At 35.8% G+C, this 18,336-nt stretch overlaps 1 long non-coding RNA gene across 1 annotated transcript; it reads right to left on the bottom strand.

The window, feature by feature from the left end:
* Positions 1-3,044: 3,044 nt before the first annotated feature.
* LOC144978926 (uncharacterized) lies at positions 3,045-17,609 on the bottom strand. The gene is made up of 2 exons (XR_013646628.1): positions 17,429-17,609; positions 3,045-3,092 (listed from the first exon to the last, which is right to left on the bottom strand). It is a non-coding gene; the product is annotated as an uncharacterized LOC144978926 (long non-coding RNA).
* Between the last annotated feature and the right edge of the window lie 727 nt (positions 17,610-18,336).

Below are 18,336 nucleotides of genomic sequence, written 5' to 3'. Positions count from 1 at the left end.
TATCAATTGCAGAAACAAACTTGATCTTTTTTACAACGCAATATATATATATTAAACATGTTCAAAGTGCTTTACAACCGTCCCTTTTATCAGATTCACTTGACAAGTAGGACGACACATGACGCCTGTTAAGGTATATTATAATATATTCAGACACTGATATCGTTGTTAACGGTCTGGTACTCATTTTACATCTGAGTTCTGTGAGAGAATGTGAGTAAATATTATTTCGAACGGACTGAACTATATTGCTGAACGAGGCTCGAACACAAGACCTTCCGATCCGAAAGGGAGTGTTATATCACAAGACCACAACGTCGCACAAATCGTGGAAATTACACGTTTAATAGTTTTAAAACCGTTTTTTTTTCTTTCTCATTCTATTAAATTAAATTCACATACATTCCTTAGTTCTGTCCGCTTACGGAAGTTGAGCTAACTATTCTCTCTCTCTCTCTCTCTCTCTCTCTCTCTCTCTCTCTCTCTCTCTCTCTCTATCTCTTTATATTTGTTTATTTTACAGGCCTTAACTGTCTTTTTTTTTGCCTCATGAGAATGCAGTTATTTATAAACCAACTCGTACCGGGTAGAAATATTGGTAATGATGATGGCAAAATTGTTGATATTGATGGCAACAGTGATTATATTGGTATTGAAGATGGCAACAGTAATGATATTTGTATTGATGATGGTAACAGTGTTGATAGTGGAATAGATGATGGCAAGAACGCTGATATTGGTATTGATGGCAACAGTGTTGATATTGGTATTGTCGACGGCATCAATATTGATATCAGTATTGAAGATGGCAACGTGCTCAAAGAGCTTTACGCCTGTTAGGGGATATTAAAATATTTTCAGACACAGATAAGACTCTTAACGTCCAGGTACTAATTTTACACCGGTGAGAGCAACTGAGTAAAGATACTTTCCCAAGGACTGAACTATACACTGAACGAGGATTGAAACCTGGAGCTCCGAAAGGGAGTGTCATACCTAAAGTATTTTTCTCTGTATCACTTGTATGAAACCGGAAAGACTTAAAGTTTTGTATAACGTGATATATACTAAAAGAGCTCAAAGCGCTTTACAAGGTTTCTCCTCTCATCAGCTTCACATAACAATTAGGATGCAACAAGACGGGTTAGGGGATATTACAATACAGATAACGCTGTTAACGGACATATATTGATGACAGTAACAGTGTTGGTATTTGTATTTATGGGAGCAAATGTGTTGATATTGGTATTGATCATGGCAACAGTGTTGCTATTAATATATATATATATATATATATATATATATATATATATATATATATATATATATGGTGGTAACAGTGTTCATATTTGTATTGATTATATGGCAACAAATTTGATATTGTTTTCGATTGAAACAAAATTATTGATATTGAAAATAATAAATAAGAAGATTATGTTTATCTGTCCCCAATAGTGCATTGCTAATTTGGCGCTTTTTGCTTTCCTTTCTTGAGTTATGGTGGCTTTGTGATTATTGTATCTTGTTTTGAATGGGGTTTCTCTGCTGCCGATATATTGAGCCATAGTGTTGTCAGTGGCTATGGTGGCTTTATAGACTATGGCGCTTTTTTGGCAGTTTCCTGTTATGGGGCAGTCGTCCTTCTTTCTGCAACTGCAGTTGTTTTTATTTTTGATTTTGTTGGGTTCGGATAGGATTTATCTGTTGTTGTTGGTAATTATTTGTTTCATGTTTTGTGCACAGCTGTAGCTTATCTTGACGTTGTTTCTTTTGATTATTTTGTGCAGTCGGTGGTTCTTCGGGAAGTGTTTATCGATGAGAGCCCGAAATTTGAAGTAGCTGTGTTGTTAAATAGCGGGTTGAACCATATTATATACCTTTTTCTGTTTTGCTTTGGTGTTGTTGCGTGTATCACATTTTTAAAATTTCACTTTTGAGATGTGGCCGCTCTTTTGAGTGTCATTGCATAGTCATATGATAATAATAATAATAACAATAATAATAATAATAACAATAACAATAATAATATATAATAATAATAATAATAATAATAATAATAATAATTAATATTATAATAATAATAATAATAATAATAATAATAATAATAATAATAATAATAATAATAATAATAATAAATAATAATAATAATAATAATAATAATAATAATAATAATAATAATAATAATAATAATAATTATTATTATTATTATTATTATTATTATTATTATTATTATTATTATTATTATTATTGTTATCATTATTATTATTATTAGTGTTATTACCATTACCACGATTATTATTATTATCATTATTTTAAAAAATATTATTACCATCGTCAATCTTACCACTGTCATAAGAACGTGTATCTACCCCTACCACCTACTCCCCCCCCCCTTTTTTTTCCACGCAACCACATTCCACAACAAATCTAACACACACATGTATACACCACACCACACACACACAAACTCACACACACACACACAGACACATATACACGCAATGAGAACATACTACAACATTTCACTGCATAACAACACTAATCATCTCAAATTCAACAACACAACGGAAGTAAGGACGAAAGAGATAAACATCGACCCGCCCTCGAATGAAAAAAACACACTACGGACATAGGCCTACTGACGACATGGAAGGCATAGAAACAATTGTCTCGGCAATAAATATGTGATTGATATTATATATATATATATATATATATATATATATATATATATATATATATATATATATATATCCATCTATGGATCTCCCTCATAAAAAAAAGAAAATGAAGATGAAACCCACCGAAAACAACAACAAAAATAGCGAACAAATTATACGTTTATCTGCTTCCAACAGAAAACACCCACCACGACCATGAAAAAAATCAAACAAACTCAATAGAAAAAAAAAGACAGAGAGCAACTTGGAACGGGATAACAATATAAGGGGTGATTATGCCATAGCAACAGTGCTCTCTCTGCCCAAGATGAAAGGTCAGAAGACCTCATCCAGAAAGTGTTATTTAAGGTATCAGCTACTTACTTCAAGTCCGACTTCCCCGCCTGTAATAGGAAATAACATAGCGACGAGCTGTTCCGTGAAGGAAAAAGGAAAAGGTTATATATATATATATATATATATATATATATATATATATATATATATATATACATATATATGTGTGTGTGTGTGTGTGTGTGTGTGTGTGTGTGAGAGAGATTGTGCGTGTCGCATGTTCACTTTCGAAAACAAAATACTGTTCACTGTAATAATATGCTAACAGTGGCCATTTATCAACATGTCACCTTCGTCTAATGAGTGGTCTTTTAGAGCCCATGGAACTTGAATCTATACCAGTTACTGTAGCGAGATTATATCAATTGCTTGCTACCCTTAGGATCAGGATGTTATCTCTCGCAAATCACTTTACATCAGATATATAAGATTCAATAATTAATGTACGTATTTATAGTTTCTGACCTCATTAAACACTTAAAACAGCCACAGAACCTTGTGTGTAGTCGCCTAACAGGAGTTGTGCTGTGAAAGTCCAAGAAGATTTTTTAACGTTTTATGGTTCAAGCCTCTGTCATTTTTAGCCTAAACCTTTCTAAACGTATATTTTTTTCCAACAAATCTAGGTGGCTTTTGAACAATTATTTAACATGCTTTAAAAAAAAAACATTCTTGTTATATGAATGGATTCTGATAAAGGCAACATTTTATGTCAATTACTTATTTCATTTTTAATATATATATAATTTTTTTTCAATATGCAGTGCCGTGATACCCAAACTATTTATATCGCTTTAAAACGCAGTCATCGAGGTGGTTAAATAAAACAACATAAGATTAACGTCCAACTTGGACCTCGACCGTGCAATAATAACAGCCAGTTTGGTCAATCGATCGTTTCATGCGTTCTTGTACAGAAATGTCACAGAAATTATGAGTTTATTTATGGTCACCCCAACATGCTAAGCAACACAGCGCTGAAGTCAAAAATAACATCAGCTACAATCAAATATGACTCGAACGTATCATATACACATATTATTATTAAGCGCCTTGAGTTGTCTGATATTGCATTATTTGTTGAATCATGGATGCGCCCCAAGGGAATTGACGTCATCATAGTAGATCTAGGACCACCAGGTTATCAACCTATATCAATGTCAAGAATTGGGAGAAATGGTGGGGATATTTGCGTTGCAAAGAAATTAAATCGTACAAGACACCCGAATGTTGTGAATGCACAATCCACCTAAAAGAACAGTCCATCAAATTTATTTGTTTAAATAGACCTCCACCAAATTCAAAAAATGGATTGACAATTTAGGAATTAACACCCGAGTTCCAGGATCTTTTTTGAAAAGAAAGAAACTAAAATGACAAATCCGATCATTATTGGATAATTTAATATGCATTTTGACAAATCATAGGACTCGAAGGTGAAAGAACCAAAGTCGACAATGAATATTCACAACCTCGTTAACTACATTAATTCTCACACTCACAGGAAAGGTCACACTTTAGATTGGATTGTCATTGACAAAACGACTTCGCTCTACATCATAAACGTAACAGACAAATTTATCTCCGACCATTCTGCAATAATTTTCGAGGTCGATCTAGAAAAATCGAAACCAAAGAGGAGAACAATTGTATCAAGAGAAAGAACAGACGATGGAATTTTCAGCAAAGAGCTAATAAATAAAATTCCAAAATTCATGGTCAGCAAATGACAAGATCTTTCCTTCCAACACGGACTTGAAAAATCTCCATAAAATCTTAAGATGCTCATCGTCACAGGTAGAAAATCTGCTCTATGAATGAACAGCGACATCAAAAAATCAAAAGCTAAGCGCCTTCGTGCTGTTAGAAAATGGCAAACATCACTCCTAACAGTCGATAGAGAAATTCATCATAATCAAAACAAAAAACATAAAACATAAGACCAAAGAAGCAAAGTCGTCTTGTTACAACACTTTGATCAAGGACTGTCGCACTTCAATTGTGTTATTCTCCATCACCAACTCATTGACTGGAAAGCCTACTACCAATTCCAAATCCACATATCCTACGTCGGTTCCAGCGGGAGACATTCCTGAAGTATTCGGTAATTTCTTTCGGGGAAAAGGTAACTTTAATTAGAAAAACAACGGAATAGCAACTCACTAGGAACACCCCACTTTAAGAACGTTGAAGGCGATGTCGTGTTTTCTTTATTCACTGCGGTAACAGATGAATAAGTCAAAGATAATCAAATCGTCACCTCCTAAGATATAGATTCTTGACCCAAAACAAACATCGTTACTCATTTCTCATATGAATATCCTTTTACCCTGTATTACTTCAATCATAAACTAATCTCCATCTACAAGAATTGAACCACATTCTTTTATAAGAAGGCAATTATTGTTAGAATTATAATAAAATCGACTTTACTATTATTATTAATATTATTATTATTATTATTATTATTATTATTATTATTATTATTATTATTATTATTATTATTATTATTATTATTATTATTATTATCATTATTATTATTATTATTATATTATTATTATTATTATTATTATTATTATTGTTATTATTATTATTATTATTATTATTTTTATTTTTTACAAGTTGTGTAATACCCCTGTGGCACTACAAATAAATCTTCTTCCGTTTTCATCCGTCAACAACCAAGGCATGACTTAAGTTTGTTGATTCATTATCAATACTTCTTTTATCTTCTTTTATTACCATCGTCATGAATAATCATCTGCCATCAACAGGTTATGGGCCCAATCACAGGCACAGATTATTATTTGACGGTGACGATAGGAAGTAAGAGTTGTGGGAAATAAAATTCCTAGGGTTTATGAGAATCAGAGACTTGCATTCTGTTTTTACCAACTTCGAAGATGATTCTACCGTTGTTGACGACAATAAAAACGCAGAGTGTTTTGCTGAATTGGTTCGAATCCTGGACGACAGTTCATTGTCTCTTATAATCAGACTCAACATATGTTGTATCGTAATGTTACACTGAAGGATGTGCTATAAGTGCCCACATTTAGGCAGAATAAAGTGAATAAGATTATGGACAATTTAAAATTTGTTCGTGCCCGTACGCTGCAACAGTGGCATGAAACTATGGGACATTGCAATGTCAGAGACATTTTAGCATTACTAAAGGTCGTAGATGGAATGGACATTTCTGATGTTGATAATTTTCGAGCAAAGGACTTTGAATGTGAGAAGTGTATTCTGGGTAAAATTGCTCAGACTATTAATCGAAACCCTGATTCAAGATGTTGTGAAATATTAGAACGAGTGAACATTGATCTTTTGGTCCGATAGAACCGGTTTCTATTGATAGACACAACTATGCTATGTGTTTTATAAATGTTTTTTTTTCAAATCTAACCATGATTTATTTCCTCAGGCAATGCTGTTGAGGCAATGCAAAATTTCATTGCAGACATGAGACCAAACGGTTCTATTAAATCTGTCAGGACAGATCAAGGGGGCAAATTTACCTCTAAGGATTTTAAGACACTCCTGCAATTGAACCAAATCAAAATGAAATGTCTTCGCCACATTCACCGCACCAGAATGGTACAATGGATCGCGTTTGGCGAACTCTTTTTGGCATATCTCGCTGTTTGCTCTTGGAGTCAAAATTAAACAAATATATATGGACATACGTCACAATGGCTGCTGCTTACACCAGAAATAGGTGTTATATTAAAAAAAACAAATGCACCCTTACCAATTATTTCAAGGGAAGAGGCCGAATATTTCAACTATGCAACCTTTTACGACTAAATGTTTTGCTCTAACCCAAAATCCCAGGACATTATGCAATAGAAGCGAAAAGGGTGTCTTCGTTGGGTTTGACAAAGGAAGGCCTGGTCATCTTGTTTATTTTCCGGAAAAAGAAATAATCAAGAAAGTACGAGTCGTGAAATTCGCAAAGTCTGACATTGACAATGATCCCAAACCGAATAATGAGAGTGTCAGTTCAGATGTCGTGTTTGACAACAGTGTCTTTCAGAAGAGCAAAGCGAACGGTAGTTACTCTACACGTACAAATGATGAACCTTTGCATGTCGACATTGATGGATCCGAACCCAAAGCGAACATTAACGCTGACCCTATCATTGATAGTGACACATCAAACAAAAGTACGAGATCAAAGCGACCCCGCTCACGTCCCAAACATTTGAATGATTTTTACATTGATGATGAAGTTGATGAATTTCACTGTCCATTATTGTTATAATGTTTCTGATGCACCATTACCAATTTATTACAATGACGCAAAGACAAGCAAAGATTCCCTAAAATGGAAGAAAGCTATGGATGACGAAATGCCTGCTTTGAGGGAAAATGACACTTTAGAACTTACCAGCCTTCCTGAGAATAGATCAGCTATTGGTGGTCGCTGGGTGTATACCATAAAGAACGGACCCAACGATGAACCAAAACATAAAGCTCGATTTGTCTCAAAGGGCTATTCTCAGTTGCCAGGCATTGACTATTATGAGACATTTTACCCCATGTCTCGCATCACATCAGTTAGGATCATGACTGTGATCGCTGTACAAAATGATCTTACAATTTACAAAATGGTTGTAAAATCCGCGTACCTGAATGCACCGATTGATTGCGAATTATATGTGCAACAACCTGAGGGTTACGTAATCGCAGACGAGAAATTAGTTCTCAAACTAAAGAAGTCACTCTATGGCCTTAAACAGAGTGGACGAAAATGGAATACTTTATTACATGGCTTTTTGAGTGAACAAGGATTCGACCAATCTCAAGTAGACCCATGTGTCTACACCATGCATTCTAGTAATACTGTAACGGTAATTTTATGTTACGTTGACGACATTCTTTTGATGACACGTTCAGACGGTGTCTTGGCTGACGTCAAAACGAAACTAAATAAAAAGATCAACATGAAAGACTTGGGTAAAATCTCAAATTTCCTAGGCATAGACTTTAGTCATAACAATGATAGTATCACAATGCACCAGACAAAATACGTAAACAAGTTACTTTGCATATTTGAAATGCAAAACTGTAAATCAAAGCACACCCCCTGCGATATGAATATCAATACATTTGAAAATGAGCCCGCAGAGGAAACTGATGCAAGATTGTACAGATAAATAGTTGGTGGACTAATTTACGTGATGACATGCACAAGACCGGACCTAGGCTTTGTAGTTACCATGCTGTCACAGCATATGTCCAAACCAAATGCTCGCCACATGACTATGGCCAAACATACCCTACGCTACATAAAAGCGACAGTTGACAGACAGCTGATTTTCAGGAAATCATAGAAACCTCTCAGATTAACTGGCTTTTGCGACTCAGGTTGGGCAATCTCAGAAGAAAGAAAAAGTGTCTCTGGATATGGATTTCAATTGACATATGAGGGATATCTGATCTCCTGAAAATCAAAGAAACAAAACACAGTAGCCTTGTCTACCTGTGAAGCTGAATTTGTCACTATCATCAGCTGCACAGGAAGGCATATCCTCTTGGCATTACTTAATGACGTATCTTCCATGAACTTGAATGTTTCTGACATAAGGTATGATAATCAATCAGCAATTTCCCTTCCTAAAAATCAAGTTTCAAGTCAAAGAACTAAACACATTGACATTTAGTTCCACTTTCTTGCAAATTTCAAATCGCATATGTACCGTCAGAGTAAAATATTGCTGATGCTCTAACAAACCTACGACAAGAGTGAAAAATGAAAGATTTAAATTTATTGTAATGGGTTAGATTCTATAAATAGTTCATTATAATTACCAATTACCCTCTTGGTTAACTTGAGGAAATGTTCTTATTGTTGTTTTCGTTTCAATCTTGACATTTACATTGTCATTATTTTCTTTAAACTTTTAATTTCTTTTTATAACAATTGGTGTTTTCATGTACATCAACTTCAATTTTGATCAATTAATTAATGTTCACTTCAACATTTATAAAACAAGGGATTCTAAACTTTAACGGGGTTACCAAAGGCGAGGTTAAGGGGGACTGTTAGAATTACCGTAAACTCGACTTTATCATTACTATTATTCTATTCTTATTATAAGTTGTGTAAGACCCGTGCGGCACTACAAATAATCAATACATGACTTAAATTTGTTTATTCATTATCCATACTCCTTTTATCTTCTCTTATTACCATCGTCATGAATAATCATCAGCCATCAACAAATGTGACCCGAAGAGCTGAACAATATTCGTCTCAAAAAGCCTTGAAAAATGGGTTGCTAGGCAAAATAAAAGTCATTTACTTAGATTTTATTTTTACGAATCTTATCAATCTGCCGAAACTAACCTTATTAATATTAATAATGATCTTCTTTGTGCTGCTGATGCTGGTAAAATTTCCATCTTAGCGATGTTAGATTTAAGCGTAGCCTTTGACACCACAGACAACTCTATATTAATTAGACGTTTGTCAAAGACATTTGGAGTATCAGATAACACCTTATTTATAGAAACAACTGGCCTAGACAGCCAATGGTCCTCCGTCCTTAGGGATATTCCACCCATTAATCCATAAAATCAGAACTTGTGAGTGCATATTCAGTTCTCGAAAACCATTTTTCAGTACATACGCAAAATTTTGAAAGCTAAAATTTATGACCCCCCCCCCCCCGGCCCTCCAGATAGTTATTTGCTTTGTTTCTGAATGTTTTTAATTTTATTGAGGGCAGAGGGGTCTGATGTTTATTTCTAAGTTTGAAAGAGAATATATATTATGTTCCTCTTAATATTACTTTTTTTTTATTGCTCTGAATGTTAAGTCCTTCTGTTCCTGAGAAAGAGGGTTTTTTTTTTTGGCTTCAATTAGGTGTTCTATTTTTGAACGACATTTTAATGGACTCAACCAACATATCAGAATCTAGACCATGAATATATCAGTTGTTTCCCTTAGACCATAACATCTCTCTCTCTCTCTCTCTCTCTCTCTCTCTCTCTCTCTCTCTCTCTCTTCTTCTTCGTTTGGCCTCGTTTAATTTCTGTCCTGTTCCTGAAAATTATTGTAAAAAGAATTTATTACATTATCCAGTCACTTTTTTCTGTGTTTATGAGGGCCACCGTAGACGTTACGTTTGTACAAGTGACAGCGCTCGTCTAGGTTGGTGTAACCCAATCCATTCGTCAGTCGTACACGATTTTTGCCCACACACGGTGTGGTATTACACACGGACCATCACTAGTCCCAGTCACTGTCTCTCTATTCTATTTTTCGTCTTGCTCACAATAGTGATTACTTCTCACTATCAATCAGACTATTGAAGGCACGAAATTGCCGTTACTCAACTCTTTATTATTGTATTAAGACACTTATTTTGGTAATTAGTTCTCACTAAATTATATCAATCAGACTTTTAACATTCAAGGTTACTCGTAGCTTTGTGTGTCGGTACGTGATTTCCGGTGGCGGATGTTGTGAGAATTTACCTGAACTCATAGCATCAATAACCGTCCAAGATTTTCACATCATATGTAGCAATAGCTATGATAATGTAACATGTCGAAATATATATATATATATATATATACATATATATATATATATATATATATATATATATATATATATATATATATATATAAATATATAGAGAGAGAGAGAGAGAGAGAGAGAGAGAGAGAGAGAGAGAGAGAGAGAGAGAGAAGGGGGGATGCTACATACAAAAAACTAAAAAAACTAAAAAACAAAAAATCATTATTATTATTATTATTAAAATTATTACTATTATTATAATTATTACTATTATTACTATTATTACTATTATTATTATTATTATTATTATTATTTGTATTATTATTATTATTATTATTATTATTATTATTATCATTATTATCATTATTATTATTATTATTATTATTATTATTAGTATTAATATTATTATTTTTATTATTATTGTTATTATCATTATTTATAAAACATATCCACAGTGCTCTCGTGGCAGGCTAAGCGGGAACTCCCCGGGACTACCCGCACACACCCCCCCCCCCCCTCTTTTTTTTTCAGACACCCACTTCTTTATCTTTCTTTATTTTATTTTATTTCTTTCTTTTTTGTTTTTTGAAGACTATAATTAAGGTTACTTACTTACTTACTTATCCGAACCAGCGACCTCCTGAGCTCTAGCCCTTCGGTCTTGTGCCATGACGTAGAAGTTAGATGTCTTTTGTAGTTGTTCCAGGTGACTATAAAGTGTGTTACTGATGCTTGGATTTGGTGGGAGGAATGTGCATCTCAGGTCTTCAAGAGGTTGACATTCAAGCAAGTGGTGTGTTACTGTTTCATCGGGGTGTTGACATAGGGGGCAGGAAGGGGTTGTGTCTTTTGTAATTTTGCTTAAATGGTTGTTGAGCGGTATGTGTTGTGTTCTTAATTGAAAGATGATGCTTTGCTGGTGTCTTCTGAGCTTATTTAGACAATCAGTCTTTACAGGAGTGGTCATATGGGAAAACATACATCTACCCGTGGTGCTCATTGCCCAACTGTTCTTCTCTCTTATTTGTTTTGATTATTTGTTTCGCTGTGTCTAAGGATACTGGAATTGATGGTTGTAAAAGTGTTGATCCGAGTCTGGCTAGTCTGTCTGCATTGTCATTTCCTGGTATATTTGAATGTCCCAGTATCCACTGGAGAGATAAGTCTACTCTGTGTGTTGTAAGGAATTCATCTAGTTGAGTTCTTAAACTATTGAACGTTGAGGAGAGTTTATCTAAATCGAGAGCTTGGAGAACCGATTTGGAGTCTGTGAAGATGACAGTGTTTTGAAGTTTTGAAGGGTTTAGCTGGAAAACAGAAGAGAGGTGTCGCAGTGAGGCTTCTATTGCAACTGCCTCTGCCTCGTAGTTTGAGCAGAAGCTTCCGCAAGAATTGTGGATTTTATCACAGGTTTTATCTGGGTATTCTACTACAAACCCATACCCAGCATTTTTAGTTCCTTTGTGTGCAGATCCATCTGTGTAAACATGTATCCAGTTGTCTGGGTATTCTTGTTTTGTATTCATTGCTAATGTTTGTATATCTAATTTGTTTTTATTTCTTGTTGTTTCTTCTATGAGGTTAGTCTTTATTTTTGGAAGTTTTAGTTCGGCGTATGGAGGTTTTTGACTGATTAAAATAGATTTTTCTCTGTTTTCTAGGAGTCTGCGTCTTTCATTCAAGTTGTTAGCAATGTGTAGCAGGGTTTTTTGTTTTAATCTTGTTCTTGGTTTCCATTTCTCTGCCAGAATTCTGTTTGGATGGTTTTCCTCTTTTCGTTTGTATCTTTCAACCATTTCAAGCACTGCTGATTCTCTGCGAAGTCCAAGTGGTTCCACATTAGTATGTATTTCACATGCTGCTGTGGGTGTCGATCTCAGGGCACCGGAGATGAAGCGAAGGGCTTGGTTTTGTACTCTGTCCAAGGTTTTGTGTGTGTTTTTACTACCTACATTTTGGAGGGCTAAATTGTAGTCCATGACGGAACGCACATAGCCTAAATAGAGTTGTCGAAGCGAGTTTTTGTCTGCTCCCCAATTAGTACTGGCTAGTCGTTTTAGTAACTGGAGTCTCTTTGTGGCTTTGATTTTTACATTCTGAGTGTGTTTGTTCAGAGATAGATGTCTGTCTAACTGTATGCCCAAATATGTGGGGTTTTCTTCTTTCGTGAGTCGATGGCCTTGGATGGAGAGAGTTATTTCTTTCTTGGAAACAGGATGACTCTTAGTAAATATAGAGTAGACTGTTTTATTGCAATTAATTTTTAATTTCCATTTATCACAGAAGGTGTTTAAGCTTTCTAAATCTTCATTTATTCTATTGGAGGCTATTGGTAGGTGCTTCGTAGTATACCACATAACTAAATCGTCAGCATATAGGGCCTTTTCTGTCTGTAATACTTCTGGTAGATCATTTATAAAAATAAGAAAGAGAGTATAGCTGAGGCAGGATCCTTGTGGGAGACATTCCTCTAATACTTCTCTGTTTGACAGTCCGTTATTAATTTTTGTTTGGATTGTTCTGTTACTGAGAAATTGTTTAATCCAGAAGTAGAGATTTCCATCAATTCCGTAGTCCATCATTTTTGATAACAACCCTTTCCTCCATAATTTGTCATAGGCTTGTTGGAGATCAACAAAAACCGCGACTGTATGTTTTCCATCTTGAAAGCCATTAATTATTTTTTGACTTAATCTAAACAATTGATCTTCTGTTCTTTGCCCTATCCTAAAGCCTGCCTGATATTTATTTAGTAGGCCACATGTCTCCAGCCACCAGTATAATCGATTATTTACCATTCTCTCAGCGACCTTTCCAACACATGAGGTGAGAGATATTGGTCGGTAACTTTTCGTTTCGTCGGGTGGTTTATCTTTCTTTAAGATTGGAATTATAATAGCATTTTTCCATCCCCTTGGTAGTATTCCTGTCTCCCATGTTAGATTTATAAGTTTGAGAAGCATCTGTTTACCTCGCACGCTAAGATGCAAGAGCATTTCAATATGTATCTTATCTGGTCCAGGGGATTTCCTTAACTTGAGTTTTTTCATAGCTCTGTGAAGTTCTGACATGGAAAAGCCCTCTTTGAACAAGTATGAGATAGCTTTTGGGGCCTTTTCTTGATGTTTAAGGTCTTTAATCAATTTTTTGTCCTTTTCACTTCTTTTTGATGCCTTGTTTACTGAAGCAAAATGTTTGTTGAAGATCATGGCTTTTTTTTGGTCATCTACGATTGTTCCTTCTGTAGTTTTCATGGGCTTTGGGTTGGTTTTCGGGTTTCATTGTTAAGATTATTAAGTAAGGCCCATGCTTTTTTCCCATTTTGATTCAGGTCAATATTAGCGCATGTGTCTGCCCATTTCTTTCTTTTAGCGTTGTTAATAGTTCTTTTGACAATTGCCGATGCTTTATTGTACTCAATCTTGTTTTTAATGGTTTTGTTTTTCCTTGTTTCCTTTCTTGCATTTACTGCTTTTTCAATTTCTTTGCTCCAGAAGGGTTTGTAATTCTGTCGACTACCTCTTAGAATTCCTGCTTTTGCAGCTGCAAGAATGGCTTTAGTGAGGGCTTCGTTTAAATGCTCTACACTTGATGTATCTGTAATTTTTGGAAGCTGGTCATCTAATGTTGCTGTGAAAACATCCCAGTTTGCTTTCTTGAAATTCCATTTGGATTTCTGCTCAAATGTTTTCTTCTGTGTTTGAACTGTTATTTGTGTTAAAATTGGTTTATGGTCACTGCCTATTTCATCCAGGACTTTAATGTGACAAGAATTCAGAAGGTCAGAGGAGATGATGGTTAGATCGGGATGACTCAGGGACATATGAGCTCTGTGAAGAAGGGTGGGGACTGAGTCTGCATTTTGTAAAATGGTGAGGTTGGTTGTATTGCAAAGCTTTTCTAGTTCTTTTCCTGTGTTGTTTAAATTTTTGTATCCCCATAGTGGAGAGTGGCCATTGAAGTCACCAGCAATTATTGTGTTGTTGTATTGGGAACTGTTTAGATCTGTTAGGTTTATAGTACACCGTGGAGGGTTGTAAATGTTGTAAATGGTAAATTTCTTATTTAGGTGCCATAAGGTGACTTTCTGTACATCGGTTGAGTTCTGTGATGGTTTAGAAGTAACATCTCCCGTGATGTAATTTCTTATATAACTAATAACACCACGGCAGTCGTCACATTTGCAGGTATAGTATGTATAACCAGCAATATATGGATCGCTATTTTTATACAGGGTTTCCTGAAGTAAAGCAATGTGAACTTCCTTTTCATTTAATAATTTCTTTAGCTCTGTCTTTTTATTCCTGATTCCACAAATGTTAATTTGTAAAATATTCAAATGTTTGTGGAATTTATTTGTCCCAGTAGCTGACTTTTCGCGCAGATCAGCCTGGGTACTCATTGTCTGGCGCGGACCTTTTCCGAGGCGACGTCCGAGCTCGTATGCTTTCCTTTTGTTTGTCATGGCATGCTGGGGAGTCTCTGGTCTGTCTTCCCACCTTAACCTGTATTCCTTGTCAGCTGCATAACATCAGGAGTTGAGCTGCAGATGCATGTTCCTCATATAATTAATTTTTTAAGCGTTTAGTCAAGTAGCCTTCATTCTGTCTTTCCCACAGTCTCTTTCATGATTGACGGTCGCCCATTCCCCGCCACCTACTGTTTCCTGGCTTGCAGTTATCAGTTTCAGTTATTCTTTCTGCTTAAAGGGCCATATTTCATAAACAGAGGATCGTCAGGTCCTGGGTCATTTGTGTCGATGAGAGATTCTGTGTACCTTAAACAAAGGGATACCAGCCCTTTCCCTAAAAATCTCAATTTTCTAAGAAGGATACATGATTACAATCAATCACAGATAGTCATGCAGAAGACATGGGCCACAGGCCGACCAAAGAGGGAGTATAGAAGTGTTAAAGTTACAGCACTTGGAAACAAGTATGAGCTATAGGGGTAGATTAAGAAAAGTAAGGACATACAGAGGACACCACACTACAGAATGAGTGTGAGGTGGGTGGGTGAGGAGCAAGGCGTGTACCACTCATCGGTGGGTTCTGTCTCCTGCACCTTAATAGGAAGGGGTCCCACCTACTCCCTAGCCCGGTTATACCGCCGGGGACTCGGTCGCTCCCATAACAAACTCAGTATAAACGGGGAACACCACGGGAAGGTGCTGTTATGGACACAATAATGCATGAGAGGCCATATGCAATAATCTCTGTCAGACAGGATTACGCGGCAATCAATGCACCTGGAAATGAGAGCTGTTGGGTTCGAAATGCACATCAATTTCCTTTCAGCAAGCGGGACGTCCGGCCCAGACCTTGCAGCTCCCCATAATTAAGGTTACAACCTATCCTATCCTATACCCACCCCTACCATCTCGTAGTCAAGGCTTTTTGGCATCTGCCAATCCCAAATGTCTGTGTCAAAATCGACCCTGATGTCTCATCAACGGTTGAGCAGAAAAAAAAACAACAAAAAAAAGAAAGAGTCATAATAAATAATTAATAATAATACAAAAATTACGGTGATCAAGGCCGTAATCTTTTGTTCATCTACCTCTTCCTGATTCCAAATTATTTATAAAAATAATATTTTTAAAAATAACATAGCATTTATTTGGCGCAATATCCACTAGACGTGCTAAAAGCGCTTTGCAAGGGGTCCCAAGCCAACAACAATACTAAACACGAAGAACGAGATATGACACCTGTCAGGAGATGTTACAAATTGCTTTATTCCGACAAAGACAACGAACGGCCGTCTACTATTTTTACACCTGAGTTAGGTGAGACAATGTGAATAAAGAGCTTTTGCCAAGGACTCGACTCTGCGCAACTCAGAGCGGGTCTCGAAACCTGGACCTTCCTATCCGAAAGCGAGAGTCATACCACTAGGCCCTATCATAGAACAGGAAATCGCACTGTTCTGTCGACCACCTAGCCTCACTATTAATTAAAATGTATTTCTAATTTCAACAATTTTTAGAGTAAACACATAGTTCTTGGTATCAACCCTATTGTAAATTTGACGCTGATCACAAATCTGACGTCATAACAGCGAAAATCCGAAAATGATTGTCTACTTTTTTATAATGCCACGCCCCCCGCTCGCCGATTGCCTCGAACAATATTAAGCAAGGCGAGATTGGCGAGCGAGCGACCGACCGTCCCTCCGCTCGTCGCCCAGGAATTTCGCCATACACATTGCGATTTCACTACGATTTGATTCAGACGTGCCTGTCCCCAGATCGTCACTGGTTGAAAACTGGCCGTTTATGGAGCCTTTAAGTGATATTATCCATTAATAAAAAAATATTCATTTAATTTGACGTTAGGGTAGTGGGGTATTACCATATGAATTTCATAGAAATGAAATAATAGTTAATATTTTAAAATTGTAACATTCTAAGGGAAGGGATAAAGTGGCGCCTACGGGAATCGATCACATATCGTCGACTGAGTCAATCCTTCTATGACAGTCTTCCAACCAATTTGGCCACGCAAACATTTTGAATGATGACGCATGTAATACATACACACCGTTCGAATTAATAGTTGTCTAAGTAATTATATTTTAAGTCTTACGTTCATATCTTAACATTCTTTTTTTCATCTGTCTATGAGCATTACAAAAAGTATTCGTTGTATCGAATATGTTTGAAAGTAAAACCGAGCAAACTTTAAAAACAAATAGTTACAGAAAACAGTATTCACATACAGTTTTTAAAAAATCGGCTCAGCGAAAGACATTCTCATTCAAATGGGAAGCCTAACAAGCGAATTCATTATGAATATACACAAAAACCTTTACAACATTATAGTTATCTATTATCAAAACATTGAGAAACATCGAATGAAAAAAAAGAAACTCATACCAGAATTAAAACGTTGAAAATGTTCATTTTGATAATTAGAAAGACACGACTGAATTCCAAGCTACAATGGCCGTCCGTTGAACACAAATGAATTCAAAGCTGCGATGGTCATCCGTTAAGCACAAATGAATTGAAAGCTGCAATGGTCGTCCGTTGAACACAAATGAATTCAAAGCTGGGATGGCCGTTATTATTGAGGTAAATGTGACAAATTCAATCGCACGTGACTCTACAAACTAGGCCAGAGTATAACAAAACAAACAAAAAATAAAAATACAGTCGTACCTCCATAACCCCGATTTATATAATCCTCTCCCTAATGTTGAAAATTGCTGTTGGCTGGCACCCCTTGTAAAGTACTTTCAACATTTTTTGAGAATATTGTTCCATATACATGCTAGTAATGTATTATTTGGTTTTTGTAGTCGTAATAGTAGTAGTAGTAGTAGTAGTAGTAGTAGTAGTAGTAGTTGTTGTTGTTGTTGTTGTTGTTGTTGTTGTTGTTTCAGATTATTCGTCACTTCCTATAGTCAAGTACCCATTCACATCTGAGCTGAGTAGTCATACAAATTATGCAATTTAATTTTCCGCTTAAATACACTTTTCTTATGAATAATGATCCATCTATACACAGAGCTTATTCAAACCCTAAAACTGCAGCACTCCTGGAAAATACAATTATGTCGAGATTGCAGCACTTCGTGACAGTGCGAATAAAAAATAGAAGTACATTTTATATTTCTTAGTCACTAATAAAATGAATTAAAGATAGGTTACAGGCTACAGCACGGTCACTGGGCATCCGTAGGACGGTAGACTGTAGGTCCCTGTAGGTCCCTGCCATCAACACCCATAGACACTCACACACACACACACACGAACAAACACACACAATCAAACATACACAC

This window comes from Berghia stephanieae, chromosome 8 (genome assembly GCF_034508935.2).
Source record: "Berghia stephanieae isolate SIO BIC M18660-M18661 chromosome 8, UCSD_Bste_1.3, whole genome shotgun sequence".
Lineage (NCBI taxonomy): Eukaryota > Metazoa > Mollusca > Gastropoda > Nudibranchia > Aeolidiidae > Berghia > Berghia stephanieae.
The sequence above is the reverse complement of the archived record's forward strand: the minus strand, read 5'-3'. Positions and strand labels throughout refer to the sequence as shown.